The sequence below is a fragment of the Dendropsophus ebraccatus genome, chromosome 5 (genome assembly GCF_027789765.1).
Source record: "Dendropsophus ebraccatus isolate aDenEbr1 chromosome 5, aDenEbr1.pat, whole genome shotgun sequence".
Lineage (NCBI taxonomy): Eukaryota > Metazoa > Chordata > Amphibia > Anura > Hylidae > Dendropsophus > Dendropsophus ebraccatus.
In genome coordinates, this window is record NC_091458.1 from 43,178,610 (window position 1) to 43,195,420 (window position 16,811).

A 16,811-nucleotide genomic window follows, 5' to 3' on the forward strand; every position below is an offset into this window, starting at 1 on the left:
ACATTGACTTTCATAAAAAAAAAAAAAATGGATCAAAATGCATCCTACACAAAAATAAGGTCAAGTACGTTTTTGTGTACATTAAAAAAAAGAAGGATGCGTTTTGATCCGTTTTTTTTTTTTTTTTATAATAGAAGCTAATGGAATAATGGATGAAAACAGATGCACACAATCGCATCTATTTTTCCCTTTGGTTTTTTTTTTTGCAAAAACGGATTGCAAAAACGTAGTGTGAACCCAGCCTTACATGTGCGTTTAAAATTTGCAAATTACTGTAACAACTGATCCCGAGTCTGCAACGCTGATCAGTTTTCCACAACGTACCACTTTCCGTATTTCACAAAAAAAAAAAAAAAGTCCACTGATTTCACGAATCAAAAGAGCAAGGAAAAAAAAGGATAGAGATCACGAATCTAAGATCGAGCCTTCAGTAATGGGTGATGTGTGAATTATCCATTTTCCATGGAACACGAGTGATTCACAGCAAGCAAATAGAGCTGGCGTTTTAAATATTAACAAGTGCTGGCAGCTGAGGAGTTCTCAGTAAGCGCGCTGTGTTTTATCTTTGGGTAAGCACCGCTTGACGGTTGCCTAGTAGTTGTGTTTTGTTCATTTAGACCCAGTGATAGATTCATTTCGAATCATTGCCAGCAATGCAGGAGCTCAGGTGCTGAATAAAAATGGCAGGTGGCTAAAGCTGACTTAACAGCAATTAAATGTACAAATCTTTGATTAGTCCCCAGAGAATGGAGCCATTAGCGGCACTGAATGGACCAGCTTGCTTTCCCCTGCCTCATTAGCCGCAGAGCTCGTGTTACTTCACCAAGCAAAAATAAAGCAAGAAATGAGGGAGAGCTCCTCTCAGTGCAGCAGGGGCAGAAAGGGAGCCGGTGTTAGCGGTTTATGACTTAACACGTAGGTCAGGGCTTCTTTACACGGTCATTTGCGCAAATGCTGCCTTTTGCTCTATTATGACAACCAGGGTGTTGTATGGTCATATATATAAGGAGCGGGTAGGATATAGAAGGTTCTCTCTGTCTAAAGATAGAATGATTGATAGAAATGAGATAATTAGGTAAGTAGATAACAGTATAAAATAAGCAGCACAACACAGTCCATATGTACAGACGTAGCCAGGGTTAACATGATCCCTGACACACTTGGTAGGTTAAAGGGGTTATCCAGTGAAAATCTTTTTCTTTCAAATCAACTGGTTTCAGAAAGTTATATAGATTTGTAATTTACTTCTATTTAAAAATCTGAATTCATCCTATACTTGTCAGCTTCTGTATATCCTGCAGGAAGTGGTTTTTTTTTACAGTCTGACACAGTGCTCTCTAGTGAAATCTCTGGCGAAGACAGGAACTATGCAGAGCAGCAGCAAATTTCCTTAGAAAACCTTCCCTGCTCTGGAGAGTTCCTGTCTCAGACAGAGGTGGCAGCAGAGAGCACTGTGTCGGACTGAAAATAAAACAACATTTCCTGCAGGATATGCAGCAGCTGATAAGTATAGGAAGACTTGAGATTTTTAAAAAGAAGTAAATTACAAATCTATATTTCTTTCTCACACCAATTGATTTGAAAGAAAACGATTTTCACTGGATAACCCCTTGAAGTCAGTTTGAAAGTTGAGTTAAACACGCCATTGTGATCATGTTAATACAGGCTACATCTGTATACAGCCGATTATAAACCCGACCATGGATCCATTTACCTAGTAGGTAGATGATGCACAGCGCTCCAGGTAACTGAAGAAACATATCAAATTTATTCCATCACAACAAAAAATAAAATAAAATAAAAGTGCAGCACATCAATATAACACTGCAAAGTTTCAGGGATATCTCAAGTTTAATCACATGAAGAACAGCGTTTCCTACAGGTCACCAATAGCATTTGGCGATAATGAGTGTCAATCATGCAAAATTACCCAATGGCCGACATTGTGTGTAATCAATTAGTATTCCAGTGTACAAATGTGCAAATATATACAAGAATTTATACAAGTATATATCACACAAGTGAAGTAAATTGGATAAATTGGAGGAAGAAAAGAATACGAGAAGGATAAAGAAATATTAGTAAGGTAATATGTACATATGTATACATCTACACGTACACATGTGTATACATGTATTTATTTATACTACAATGTATACAGGGAATGTGTCAATGTGTTCATATTCTGTGCGGGGAGCAATAACTACTTCTCCCCCTGTAGTAAAGATAGTAAGGCAGCAACCAGGGGCGGTCTTGGCATTTCTGGGGCCCCAAGCAAAGTCATGTCCGCCCCCCCACCCCTCGACATGCGCTCCTTCCCCCTCCTAGTAGTCCGCTTATAACCCTCCTCACACCATACAGAGATTACATATTGCCTCAAAACTGCTCTGAACAAAACAGAAAGATATTACCAATGATGCCATTACATAATACTGCCACACCATGACCCCTATCACTACAAGCCTATAACAGAGTGCAGATACATCCAGTCACTCACAGGTGGTGTCTTCTCTGATCAGCATCTTTTACTTCTTTGTTTCTCTCTCCATCCAGCGTGGGCCACTATGAAGTCTTCTACTATATAGACCCCCTGTGTGCTGCCCCAAGTGTATATACCCTGTGTGCTCCCCCAGTTGCATATACCCCCTGTGTTCTCCCCCACTAGTATATAGCCCCACTGTGTTCTCCCCCACTTGTATATAGCCCCCCTGTGCGCTCCCCCAGTAGTATATAGCCCCCCCTGTGTGCTCCCCCCATTTATATAGATTCCCTGTGTGCTCCCCCCATTATATAGCCCCCATGTGCTCCCCCCATTTATATTGACCCACTGTGTGCTTCCCCGTTTATATAGACCCTTGATGCTCCCTCCGTTATACAGCCTCCCTGAGTGCTTCCCCCGTTTATATAGCCCCCCTGTGCCCTCCCCCCCCCCCCTCCGTTTATATAGCTCACCCTCCCATAGAGTATATAACACAAAAAAAAAAAAAACACATATTCACCTGGGTCCGGGCATCTCCTCTTCTCTTCACTTACATTCATTGGTTTATTTTTTTTAGTTATCATGAAAAACACGGCACTTCCTGTGTTCTGACTCTCCCCCCCCCCCCCCCCCCCCCCCCAAAGAGTCTAAATACAGGAAGTTGCGTTTTTCCCAGGTCATCTGTGCTCACAGGCAGTCATGTGACTGATGGACACAATGGGCCGTGAGTCTCGGTACTGGACGGGACCTCCTGTGTTTAGTCTGTTTAGCTAAAAAAGTTTCAGGAGACTGGACCTGGATTTCTGGTGAGTATAGTGTTATTAAAGCATGATAACTAAAAAAACAATGACTGTAAATTGCAATTTTGAAAGTTATCTTTTTACCTGCATCTTTTATGTGCACACTATGGAATCCGGGCGAAAAACCTCAATGTGAACGCCCTCTAAAGCAGTAATAACTGTACCTTTTGGGACCTTGGTACAGTCCTCAATGCGTAAGGTTCGACCGAGACTGCGCATTTGGCAATAACATTGTGGGTTTTTTGTGTTTCTTTTGCTCTTGTCTGAACAATGTCTTATTCTGGTTAATTCCTTCCTTTTGACTCACTTGAATCTCCCTGCTGAGTTCTGTCTCGTCACTTCAGAATTAACTTTGTCTTGCTTTGGTGATTTCTGTGACTGACAGGTCTCCTGCCAATCAGTGTGTTGGATATCAGATGTCTGCAGTTTGGAGAACAGGGGAAGGGTCTAATCACATTATGGACCAGAACCCTGATCTCCTATAATAACACCCTCAGCCAGTTAACCTCTTGCTGGCTATAAGACTTGGCTTTCCTAGCATACTGAATGTGTTCTGTTTTGCCTCTGCATCTATATCTGTTTCTAGCTTTCCTAGTTTTTGTCTATTGTGACCTGACTACCCTTCTGGACTGTGACACTGTACTTTGCTGCACACTTGGTTAGACTTTGGCTATTGTGACCCGACCATCTGTTTTGTTTCCGATTTTGTACTTTTCCTGTCCTCTGGTTTTCACCCGGGTTACTGACCTGTCTTTTGTGTGTCTGTGGCAGTTGCTTGCTGCCGCCCTAGGCAGACCATGGCAAGTAGGCAGGGACAGTGGATGGGGAGTCCTAACAAAAGCATATATAAAGTTACGTACCACTTAAGATATCTAATATTCTAGCCATGGCAAACATCTGAAGTCATAGCCTATTACGTGCATCCTTGACAGTGGAAGAATGAATGGCGATAAGGTCAGGAACCGAATTGTGGCAACATGCCTTATAACCATTTCTAAAAAGACTACTATCACTTATCTATTCTATCTCCAGTCATACATTACCATACATTACTCACCCATGAATCATAACAATGTGCTGCATGCAAATCCTTTCTTCTTTCTATCACTGCTTACTAATGGCTTACTAATGTGATTATGTGCATGTTATCAATCCCATACGGCACAAGCTCGCTATCTAGTACATTAGGGTCATGCTGTAAATGATGTCTCCAAGTAAATGGCTGCTCATTTATATTCAGCCATAAAAGGCTCTTTTTCTTCTTCATTTTTTTTTTTTCATCAGATCACAATTCAGTAAGGCATTTGGTATTCGGTAAAACTTTCTTAACATGGAAGAAATGCGGCGGCCCAGCGGTCTTCAGACATATTTAAAGTCTTATCGCTGCCTCCATATAAATTGTGCTGTTTATGACAGATAAAGACCCTTTGACCATAAAGCTTGGGCCCTTTGCTCCTGGAAGGACTTTTATCTTCCCTCCTGCCAGTCGTATTTGAAAAGTCGTGCTGCGTGCATAAAGTGCAGTTTATTAGCCATCGAAAATGCTCTTATTTCTTTCATGACTTTTTTTTTTACTAAAATCTTCGACTTCTGAAAGAAAGGGAAGCATTTAATAGCTTTGCATTTCAAAGCACTTGTCAGCAGCAATGCACATTTGAAAGTATACAATCGGCAGTTTACATCATCTGCAGATTTTCTCTGTAATTTACTACTCCATCATCATGTATGGAATAACCTCCTTTCCAACAGGCCATGATCAAACGAAACCGGCATAGCCGATTATAGTAGCACACAGGAGACAGAAATGATTAGGCCCTCGATATCTAAGTGCCAAGGTCAAAATTGTCAAATATGACTGATTATATTTTCTAATGGTTTCGCTCTGCCTATTAAAGAGCACTCAAGGATTGTGAATCTCCTGTGATCATAGCAGGCAGAGCCCTGTGCTGATAGCACTGATGTATTCTCTCAGTCTAGGCGCTATAAACAAAGGCTAACCACTTGTAATTGAGTTTAAATTGATTTCAGGTGGCTTCAGAGAAAAGCAATTTCTATAGCAGATTAACCTTTTAATTAAAGTAAATTAAGTATATAAACAGGTATCTGCATTGTGCCCGAGCAGAAAATCATAATTCATGGAGGCTGAGACATTCTCTGCTGTACTATGGAGTCTAAAGAGGTAGAAATCAAAGCACTTTTAATTTCATTTTACATCAAGGCGCTTTGCATATCTTTAACTGGATTTCCTTAATCAATTTGTGTATTTTATAATATTAATGTGTTTTTTTTTAATAAATAGATTCAGAATTAATTTACTATATTCCATCCAGTGTACATTTATCTTATTTGTATCAAATGAAGACTGTCTAATCTATCCACCCCTCCCCCTATCTATCTATCTATCTATCTATCTATCTATCTATCTATCTATCTATCTATCTATCTACCTTCCCCTCCCCCCAAAAACTATCTATCCATCAAATATCTATCTTTCCACCCCTCCCCCCTATCTATCTATCTATCTATCTACCTTCCCCTCCCCCCAAAAACTATCTATCCATCAAATATCTATCTTTCCACCCCTCCCCCCTATCTATCTATCTATCTACCCCTCCCCCACAATCTATCCATCAAATATCTATCTTTCCACCCTCCCCCCTATCTATCTATCTATCTATCTATCTATCTATCTATCTATCTACCTACCCCTCCCCCACAATCTATCCATCAAATATCTATCTTTCCACCACTCCCCCACTTTCTATCTAAATATCTATTCACCCCTCCCCCACAATCTATCTATCTATCTCCTATCTATCTATCTATCTATCTATCTATCTATCTATCTATCTATCTATCTATCTATCTATCTATCTATCCAATAGTAGATATCGAGAGTGTGGATGTAGAGGTGTCCTGACCGTAGACACGATAGATCCCAGCCCAATGAAAGTTCCATATACACATGTGTGAAAATGGCAGCAGAAGGCTGCCAAAATGTCACATCATAACCCATTTGCTGTGCTGTATTCCTCACTGAATTAAAGATTGGTGTGCCGTGGATATTTCATTGGGCTGGTATCTATCTATCTATCTATCTATCTATCTATCTATCTATCTATCATCCGTCTATTATCTATCCATCCATCCATCAAATATCTATCCATATACAGTGGGGGAAAACAAGTATGTCATACACTGCCGATTTTTGCAAAAGTACGGCAATGGCTGTACTTTTACGAAAAGATAAGTTGTGTGAACCTAGCCTTAGTAAGTGACTCTTACTGACAGCAGCTCTCATACTTTGCATACCTCATACAGCTGATATCAGACTCCCATTCTCCAGGCTGTGCTGCCCTGCTCTGTGGTGAGGCTGTCCATAAGATAGTGGACATGGAGGAGCATGTGACCATGCCCCGCCCCCAGTGTCCACCATAGGGATATACAGGCTCAGTGGTGGACACTGGGGAGTGGGGCCTGGTCACATGCTCCTCCATGTCCACCATCTTATGGACAGAATCACCACAGAGCAGGACAGCACAGCCTGGAGGAGGGGAGTCTGATTTTAGCTCTATGAGGTACACAGGGAGATGTCAGGAAGGGCTGTGAGTACAATTACTAACACACTGAACTATTTTACTACAAAGTGGGCAACCCCTTTAAATTCTAGCCTTAAACTTACATAAAAAATTAGGAATATTGTAGATATGAAAGCCAAGAGTGTAAACTAAATAACGAAAAATTGCTCCATAAATTGTCAGGTGTAGCATTGCATGCATTGTATATTAGACTGCTTGTAGTTCTAGAGCTGAATAGCTCTAATTAATTGCTATTAGGACGTGTAATGATTGCAGATTATCAGTGAATACAGCACACAGTGGAACATACATTAGGTTCTGAGTCATTTCAGCTGTACTGTATGCCAGCAATGCACAGTATGGAGCATTCCCCTGTCACTTAACTTATCTAGCGGTGTTTACAGCCATTTAAATTAATGTATAAAGTGTTTGCTAGCAGGATAAGTAGTGTAAATGGTAAGCTCAATGACCATCATGCTGTGAGAGCTTTAGTAACTGCAGCTTCCCCATGTTTTATTTAGCAGCTAATCCTATGCTATGGCAAGTGCTTTTAATCCCAAGGCTCCATAAAGTAATTGTTTTCAAAAGACTCTAATGTAACAAAAAAAACCATTGCGATCCCCCTGCAGCTAGGTTCCCCGTCGCCTTGCTGGGCTATTTTCAGCTACAAACTTGAAATTCACCATAAAGAAACAGAACTGAAATAGTCATTCATCAAACTCACTGATAGGGGGAGATTTATCAAACGTGCTGTAAAGTGAGACTGGCTCAGTTGCCCCTAGCAACCAATCAGATTACACCTTTCATTTTCCAAAGAGTCTGTGAGGAATGAAAGGTGGAATCTGATTGGTTGCTTGGGGCAACTGAGCCAGTTTCACTTTACACCATGTATGATAAATCTCCCCGTATTGGAAGGAGTTTTTGGGCCCAGTCTCCACCTATACAGAATGGGGGAAAATAAGTAAATGCCTTTGTTAGGCGTAGATGGGACAAATCAACATAAAAATATTTGCAAATGGTAGTTGTGTGAACCTTCTCCAGTGGGGCGGGGAGGAAGCATTACGGGGGGTGCGGCAGCACACAGCGGTGGCATTACGGGGTGCAGCTGCACGTAGAGGCGGCGCGGCCTCTGCGTGCGGTGCATTTATCATTTTTCCGGTGGAAGAATAACACTAAAACCTAAATTTCAAAATTTTTGTATGGACGGGCTCAGTGCAATCGGAATTTATGTAGTGGCAATGCGCCTCTACATAAATCCCCTGAGCTCCGAAGCTGCGGGGACATTTGTAAGCCCGGCATAAAAAATGCCAGACTTCATAAATGTCCCCCAACATGTCTACTTCTAATGGCTGAATCATGGTACATAGAGGACATAGCGAATCTACACCTTCACAAACTGAAAGTTAAGCAATATTCATATTTGTGTATTCATGTGTTCTCGATGGAGAAAGGAATGGTAAGCCACCGTCAGACAGCTCTGGTGGTGGCTTATTTCTTCTAAAACCAAATGGTTTTCGAAGATGAAATTTACCATGTGACTTTGTTTTCTACCCTTGATGTCATACACTTTAGACAGTTGGTCGATCTTATCGATGTCCAGGGTTAAGTTCAACAACCTATGCTATTGATGAATGCATGGGGAGTGGTGGCAGCAGCATGCATTCCGTGGCATATGTGAACGCAGCCTTGGGCTCTTACCAGAGTGTAAAGATGACAGGGATAGAATGAAAGACATAAACATTTTGGGAATAGCCTTAAGGCCCTATTACACAAAGCGATTATCGGCCGCATTCGGCTAATAATCAGTTTGTTTAATAGAAGACAACGATCAGCCAACATGCAAAATGTCGGCTGATCGTTGTCTTTCAACACGTTGAAAAATCATGATAACGATAGCAGCGATATGCAGCTTATAATAATATAATAAACCTGCAGCTTATACACAATCCAGCTCCACCATACATCACCCTGTTTCTGCACTACCTTCCATCCTTAGGACAAAAAAGAAAAAGTTTCAAAGTTTCCAATTCCACAAATGTATGACTATTCTTCAATCTTTCTTGCTCATAGAATAAAAGAACCTGACATATACAAGAGTCATTGCATTGTGACTACTCATGGTGATCTTATTCATGGTCATACTACCATACTACCACTTATCACTGTATTGAATTTTTTAATCAATGAAATATGTTTTTACATAAAATATAAAAAAGAAAATTCCTTTTCTGGAGTGTTAGCAGTAGGTAGCAGGCACAAGCTATTATTAGTAGTCATAAATACTTACATTTTCCCAGAGAAATGCTATAAGGTGAAAAGAGGGGGCAAACAATTAACACCCCTTGGACTTTTTTTTTTTTTTTTTTTGCTTTATTGTAAAATGACATGGAAATGCAATTTATTTAATTGACCTTTTCTCATCCTGGTTTGCAGAAGTAGACTAATGTCAATCTAGTTTTATTACAATTATTAAATAGAAAATTACTGAATGTATAATTATTGATCCCATTATTACAATACACCTGAAACAGCCAGGGACTCTAACAAGTCACATAATTAGTCCGACTGCGATTACTTGCATGCTGAGAAGGTGCTTCAAGTGATTACAGGAGAAATGTAACAATTTCATGATGGTTTAACTGCTAATGAGTCCATTTCCTGGGAAAAACAACTATAGTACAAACTGACTGGAAACTACTAGACAGGGAATAGATAAAAAAAAAAAACAAGTAATCGAATATACCCCAGAGTACAGTTAAAGGGGTATTCTGGAGAGAAAAAAGTTTTTAAAATTAACTGGCATGAGAAAGATATACAGGTCAGTAAATGACTTTTATTAAATAAATAAATATATATATATATACATATATATATATATATATATATATATATATATATATATATCGTCCAGTACTTATCAGCTGCGGTATGTCCTGCAGATAGTGGTGTATTCTTTTCAGTCTGACACAGTGCTCTCTGCTGCCATCTCTGTCTGTGTCAGGAACTGTCCAGATAAGAGGAGGTTTTCTATGGGGATTTGCTACTGCTCTGGGCAGTTCCTGACATGGACAGAGGTGGCAGCAGAGAGCACCGTATGTAGGTAGTGGCCCAAATGTAGTCAACAGCTATGTTCGGACCAAAAAATTGAATTAGCCTGCTGAACTATGCTGTAATTGTTTTTTTTTTAAGTAACCATTGATAGAAGTGCATTTCCCTGTCGTCCTATTGGCCTCACAATAGCTGGGGTGTTCTCACCCCTGTGGGCCACTAGGACGAGTGGAATTTTAATGATTTAAACTTGTAGCTCCTCCCACCCCTGTATATAGTGCCCCTCTACCTTCCACCTGTCAGTTTTTATTTTTCGTCCCTTTGGGTACGGGGGGCGAGTGGTTAGCTCTGGTCCTGGATGTCCGGGGCCGGAGGTAGCTCCGCTTTTGCCTTCGGGCATTCGGCGGCGGTCCGGCATCTTGTGGTGTCCTGGGCCGCTGTATATCGGAGCGGTCTCCATACCTGGAGGCCGCCATCTTTGCGGAGCCCGGGATCCGGAAGTGTCTCTGACGCACTTCCGGTTTCGGAGCGCGATGCGCCCGTTAAGCTCCGGAGCTCCACAGATCGGCGAAAGACGCGGGTAGGATAGTCGGGAGGCCGGCGGCGCCTTCCTAAGGTACAGGCTCATTACCTTTTCTGATCTGAGGTCTGTGTTCTGGCCCATTCTTCAGCTCCGCCCCAGGGGGGCGTAAGGGGGCGGGGCTTGTAACTTTTGGCGCCAGTTTGGCGTTTTTAAACCCCACCTGCACTCAAAGCTCTACCAGTGTGTCTGGATCTCTCTAGCTGGTGGATGTGCTTAGACAGCGGTGTCGCCTATAGTCTTCACAGTCTAAAGTAAGTGTTGCGCTTAGCTCATTTATGGTTTTCTATGAATACTTGTTACTCATTTTAATGTATGATAGATGTCTTCTAAAGAGGGTTCTGAGAGGAGAGCCTCTGATGGTCGAAAAACACTGTCTAAGAGAAAACATTTCTCATGTGCCGACTGTGATACAGACCTTCCTGATGGATGGGAATATTTGAAATGCCATGAGTGTCGTGTTACAGCCTCAAGTGACGAACCTACCATACATGATGTGGTAGGTTAACCCCTTCCTAACATTCTGTTTATCCATTTAAGTCCATAAGTGGTACTTATATATATATATACCTATTCCCACAGGTGGTGTGGGTAAAGCAGTCTCTGACGGGTATCCAGGACTCTGTGTCTGAATTGAAGGAATCCTTCCAGAGTGCTAAGAAGTCAAGAAGGGATGAACGCCCTAAGTGTGTCTCGCCATCTGGACGGGAGTATAAGATTGTGGATGAGATTGGCTCATCTTCTGATGATGATGACGATATTGAGACTATAAGAACATATTTTCCTGTTGAGAAAATGCAAAAATTCATTAGAGTGGTTAAACAACAGAACGAGCCACAGTATGATGATGAGGATAGACCATCCACATCTAGAAGAGCCTTTGATGTGGATGATACGTCTATGCTCATGTTAAAAAACGAATGGCGCAAGCCTGAAAAGGCTGCGGTTATAAGCCGTAGATTTAAGGCTATGTTTCCACTGATGGAAGACAAAGCTAAAGATTGGCTCTCACCTCCTAAGGTTGATGTAGCCGTAGCTAAATTATCTAGACGTACCATGGTTCCAGCTGAGGATGGGTCCAGTTTAAAGGACCCCATGGACAGACGCCTAGAGGTATCTCTTAAAAGAGCCTACTCTGCGGCCTCTGCTCAGGGGGCTGTGTCTATTTCAGCCTTCGAGGTAGGGAAGGCCTTGAGGAAGTGGCTTATGAGGACACAGGATGACATAGAATCAGGAGTAGGGAGAGATGAGATACTTACTGCCTTTAAAAAGATTAATCTTGGAATAGATTATCTTTGTGATGCGGCCTCCCAACAGGTCAGGCTCGCCGCCAGATCTATGTCTCTCTCCACTGCGAGCCGTAGGGCTCTGTGGTTGAGGCCCTGGTCAAGCGACTGTTCCTCCAAGTACTATCTGTGTAACTTGGAATATAGTCCCGGGAGGCTATTCGGCACTGAATTGGACCAATTAATGCTGGATCTCTCTGATAAAAAAGGGAAGAGTCTCCCTTATGAGCAGAGGAAAAATCGCCGTCAGTTTCGTAGAGAGAGAACTCCCCAAAGAATGCGACAGTGGCGATATTCCACAAAGGGTAGAGGTGGCTATGCCAATAAAAGAGGTGGACAGCAGTCCAAAGGAAACAAAAAGCCAGATTTCTGACTATCCCCAGCAAGTAGGGGGACGTTTAAGTTTTTTTGTAAAAATTTGGGAATCCAGAATAAAGGATCCATGGGTTCTCAAGATCATTCGGGAGGGTTACTCCCTTCCTCTGGAGTCTCCCCCTCCAGAGAAATTCTTAATTTCAAATCCTCCTCCTTCCCCAAGGAAAGAAATTTTGGAGAAGGAAATAAGGCTACTGCTCTCCAAAGCAGCCTTGGAAGAGGTCCCCCCTTTAGAGAGGCAACAGGGAATATATTCGCCAATTTTTCTTGTGCCAAAGCCTTCTGGAAGGTGGAGAGTTATCATAGATCTCAGATTCCTAAATCAGTTCATAATAAAGAAAAAATTCAGAATGGAAACGATAAGGTCTGTTCCATTTATCCTTTCACAGGGGGACTTTCTAGCGTCTCTGGATCTGCAAGACGCGTATTTTCATATCCCGATTCATTCACAGTTCAGACGGTTCCTGAGGATTGCCGTGTATCTCGAGGGTCAGCTCAAGCATCTACAATTCAAGGTACTTCCATTTGGCATAACCACAGCACCCTTTGTTTTCACCAAGGTGGTTTCCGCGGTGGTAGCGGAACTCAGGCTTCAGGGAATGAGAGTCATCCCTTATTTGGACGACTGGCTAATCATAGCGCAGTCTGCAGACCTCCTAGACGCCCAGGTTCGTATAATTCTCCAATTCCTACAGGAATTAGGTTGGATTATCAACGAAGACAAGTCGGACTTTCTCCCAGCAACATCAAAAATATTTCTGGGATTTATCGTAGACACTCTACAGATGAAGTTATTTCTTTCACCACAGAGGAGAATGAGAATCCTTCAGGGGTGTGCTTTCCTTGCAGTACCAAGACAGGTATCGTTGAGGACACTAATGAGATTTCTAGGTCTACTGACCTCCTCGGCAGATGCAGTTCCCTGGGCCTTGTGGCATATTCGAGTTCTTCAGATGGAAGTCCTCCAGGCGTGGGACAGAGATCAGACTACGCTGGACAGGAAGATAGTATTATCTTCTCGAAGCAGACAGTCCCTGTCGTGGTGGAAAAATCTAAAGGAAGGGAAGAGTCTAGAGGAGCCCTGTTGGACCATAATTACCACAGATGCTTCAGGCACCGGTTGGGGAGCACACCTACAAGAACAACAGGTATCGGGAGTCTGGACCAGGGAGGAGGCAGAGCTTTCCTCCAATACCAGGGAACTGAAGGCAATATTTTATTCCCTCAGACATTTCTCTTCACAGATCAGACAGAAAGCGATCCGTATACGGACGGACAACATGGCGTCGGTTTGTTACATCAACAAACAGGGAGGCACGAGATCCCAGTCCCTTCTGGAAGAAGTGGGAAGGATCTTCAACTGGGCGGAAGGATGGATAACCAGGTTATCAGCATCCCACATCAAAGGAGAGCAGAATGTACTAGCAGATCGTCTCAGCAGGGGTTTGACAGTGCCGGGAGAATGGAGCCTCAATCAGGAGATATTCTCAGAGATTGTGAAAAGGTTCGGAATTCCCCAGATAGATCTGATGGCAACAAGACAAAATACAAAACTCCAGAGATTCTGCTCCCTTTACCCCGCAGACAAACCAGTGGTAATAGATGCCATGACCATACCCTGGACATACGACCTGGCCTACATTTTTCCACCAGTCTCAATGATACCGCGTGTATTGTTGAAAGTCAGGCAGGATCAAGCAGCTGTCATCACGGTGATTCCATTCTGGCCAAAGAGATCGTGGTTTCCTCTCCTTCTGCAGATGAGTCAGGGGAAATTTTGGAGACTCCCGCTGAGACCAGACCTTCTTCTACAGGGGTCTCATCAATGCAAGAATCTGAGATCCTTCAACCTAACTGCCTGGCTTCTGGTAGGTCCCTATTGAGAACCGAGGGTCTCTCAGAAAGGGTGTTGGCTACGCTTTCTCACTCAAGGAGTGAGGCGACCAACAAATCATATACAAGAATTCAAAATATTTTTCAAACTTGGGCAACCTCTAGACAGGTGGATGCTCAAAATCCATCAATCCCACAGATTATGGAATTTCTTCAAGATGGATTCGATAGGGGGTTAAGACCTAACTCTTTAAGAGTTCAGGTAGCAGCCATGTCAGTCTTTTTGAACAGAAAACTGTTGCAAATACAGGAGGTAAGAGACTTTTGCAGAGCGGCAGACAGATTAAGACCTCCAGTGGTAAAATCAGTTTCACCCTGGAACCTAGTTTTAGTCCTCAAAAGTTTATGTACAGCTCCATTTGAGCCTCTTCAGGAAGTGGACTTAAAATACTTAACTTTGAAAACAGTTTTTCTTCTAGCTATTTCTTCAGCCAAACGCGTTGGAGAACTTCAAGCCTTGGGCTCTAAAGAACCATATGTCCTATTTCTCAACAACAGAGTGGTGCTCAAACTGTTGCCTTCTTTCAGGCCGAAAGTTGCTTCCTTTTCTAACCTTAACCAGTCCATATCTCTTCCAGTATATTCTCCTGCGCCTAGTGAAGACGGTATGGATTTTTCTTCCCTGGATGTAGTGCGATGTCTGAAAATCTATCTGCAGAGAACAGCCCAGTTTCGCAAGGACGAAAACCTCCTAGTCCTTTTCCAGGGAAGATACAGAGGTAAGAAGGCTTCCAAACCCTCCATCTCTAGATGGATATGTGATTGTACAAAAATCGGTTATAACATGTCGGAAACTCCAGTACCGGAATTTCTGAGGGCACATTCTACCAGGTCTGTCTCTACCTCATGGGCAGAAAGAAGTTCTATTCCCATGGAGAACATCTGCATGGCTGCTACATGGTCTACCCCCATCACATTTCTAAAACATTATCGGATTGATTCCTTGCTTTCAGCTAATACCGGATTTGCAAAATCGGTTCTCAGTTCTGTGTCTGATGTCCCACCCTAGGGGATTTGTTGTTTGCTTGCTAATTCCCCAGCTATTGTGAGGCCAATAGGACGACAGGGAAGTTAACATTTATTATGTTAAATTGTTTTCCCTTAGTCCTATTGGCATCACAAGAGTCCCTCCCTTTGAATAAAGTTGACTTGTTAATAAACTGACAGGTGGAAGGTAGAGGGGCACTATATACAGGGGTGGGAGGAGCTACAAGTTTAAATCATTAAAATTCCACTCGTCCTAGTGGCCCACAGGGGTGAGAACACCCCAGCTATTGTGATGCCAATAGGACTAAGGGAAAACAATTTAACATAATAAATGTTAACATTTTTGGTCACCTCACATTCTAGGAATAATAAAGTTATAGGGGGTCACAATATGTAGTAAGACATAACACAAACTACAAACTACATAAATTGTTTATTGCTGTAATCCTACTGACCTGCTGAATATATTCTTTATATACCTTATTTTTTTTTTTTATTAAGTTATTGCTCTAAGAAACTCAGAATGACAAACCAGAAACATTCAAACCAACCAGTAGCAACAATAGAAAACAGTTTTTTCTCACTAGCACTGAAGATGTTAGAGCAGTCATGTCAAACTCTGGCCCGCGGGCCAAATCTGGCCCACAGTGCCATTATTTTTGGTCCACTGAGCTTTTCCATTGCTTTAATAAATCTGGCCCGCCTGACGTTGCAGCAGATTATAATATGGGTAGTCCGGACAGCCACTCGGACTGGCTACTATATAAGAGATTATTTGGAGGGCTGGCTACTATAAAATAGACTATTTGGAGGGCTGTCTACTATATAAGACACTACTAGGGGGTCTGGCTTCTACATAAGAGACTATTGGGAATTGCTGGCTACTTTATAAGATTATTGGAGAGAGCTGGCTATTATATAAAACTATGGGGGATGACTGGCCACTATATAAGACACTATTGGGAGGACTGGTTTCTATATAAGAGACTATTGGGAGGGCTGGCTACTATATAAGACACTATTGGAAAGACTGGCTTCTATATAGGAGACTATTGGGAGAAATGGCTACTGTATAAGAGACTATTTGGAGGGCTGGCTACTATACATGACTATATATTCTAAGACTATTAGAGAGAGCTGGCTATTATATAAAACTATGGGGGAGGGATGGTATTATATAAGAGACTATTTTAGGGACTGGTGTCTTTATAAGAGACTATTGGGGAGGGCTGGCTACTATATAAGAGACTATCTGGAGGGCTGGCTATATAAGAGACTATTTGGAGGGCTGGCTACCATATTGAGCACTATTAGGTGTGCTGGCTTCTATTTGGGTCACTATTGGGAGGGCTGGCTACTATGTGGGTCTCTAATAGTAGGCCTGGCTAGTCTGTGGGGCACTATTGGGGGGGGGGGCTACCTCATGGGGCACAATTTTAAGATTACCTACTGCTTGAGGGATATAACGGGTAACTACCGTGTGGCGACATTTACTTTAGGATAGGCAGTGCCAGGAACGCTGCATGCACTCTTCATTAAATATCATGGTTAGCCCGCCACTTCCTCCAATTTTTGAATTATAGCCCACTTAGTATTTGAGTTTGACACCCCTGTGTTAGAGCATGCGTCTCCAAACTGCGACCCTCCAGTTGTTGCCAAACCACGATTCCCATCATGCCTGGGCAGCTAAATCCAAAGCTTTAGCTGGCCGGGCATGATGGAAATTGTGGTTTTGCAGCACCTGGAGAGCCGCAGTTTGGAAACCCATGCGTTAGAGAAACAAAA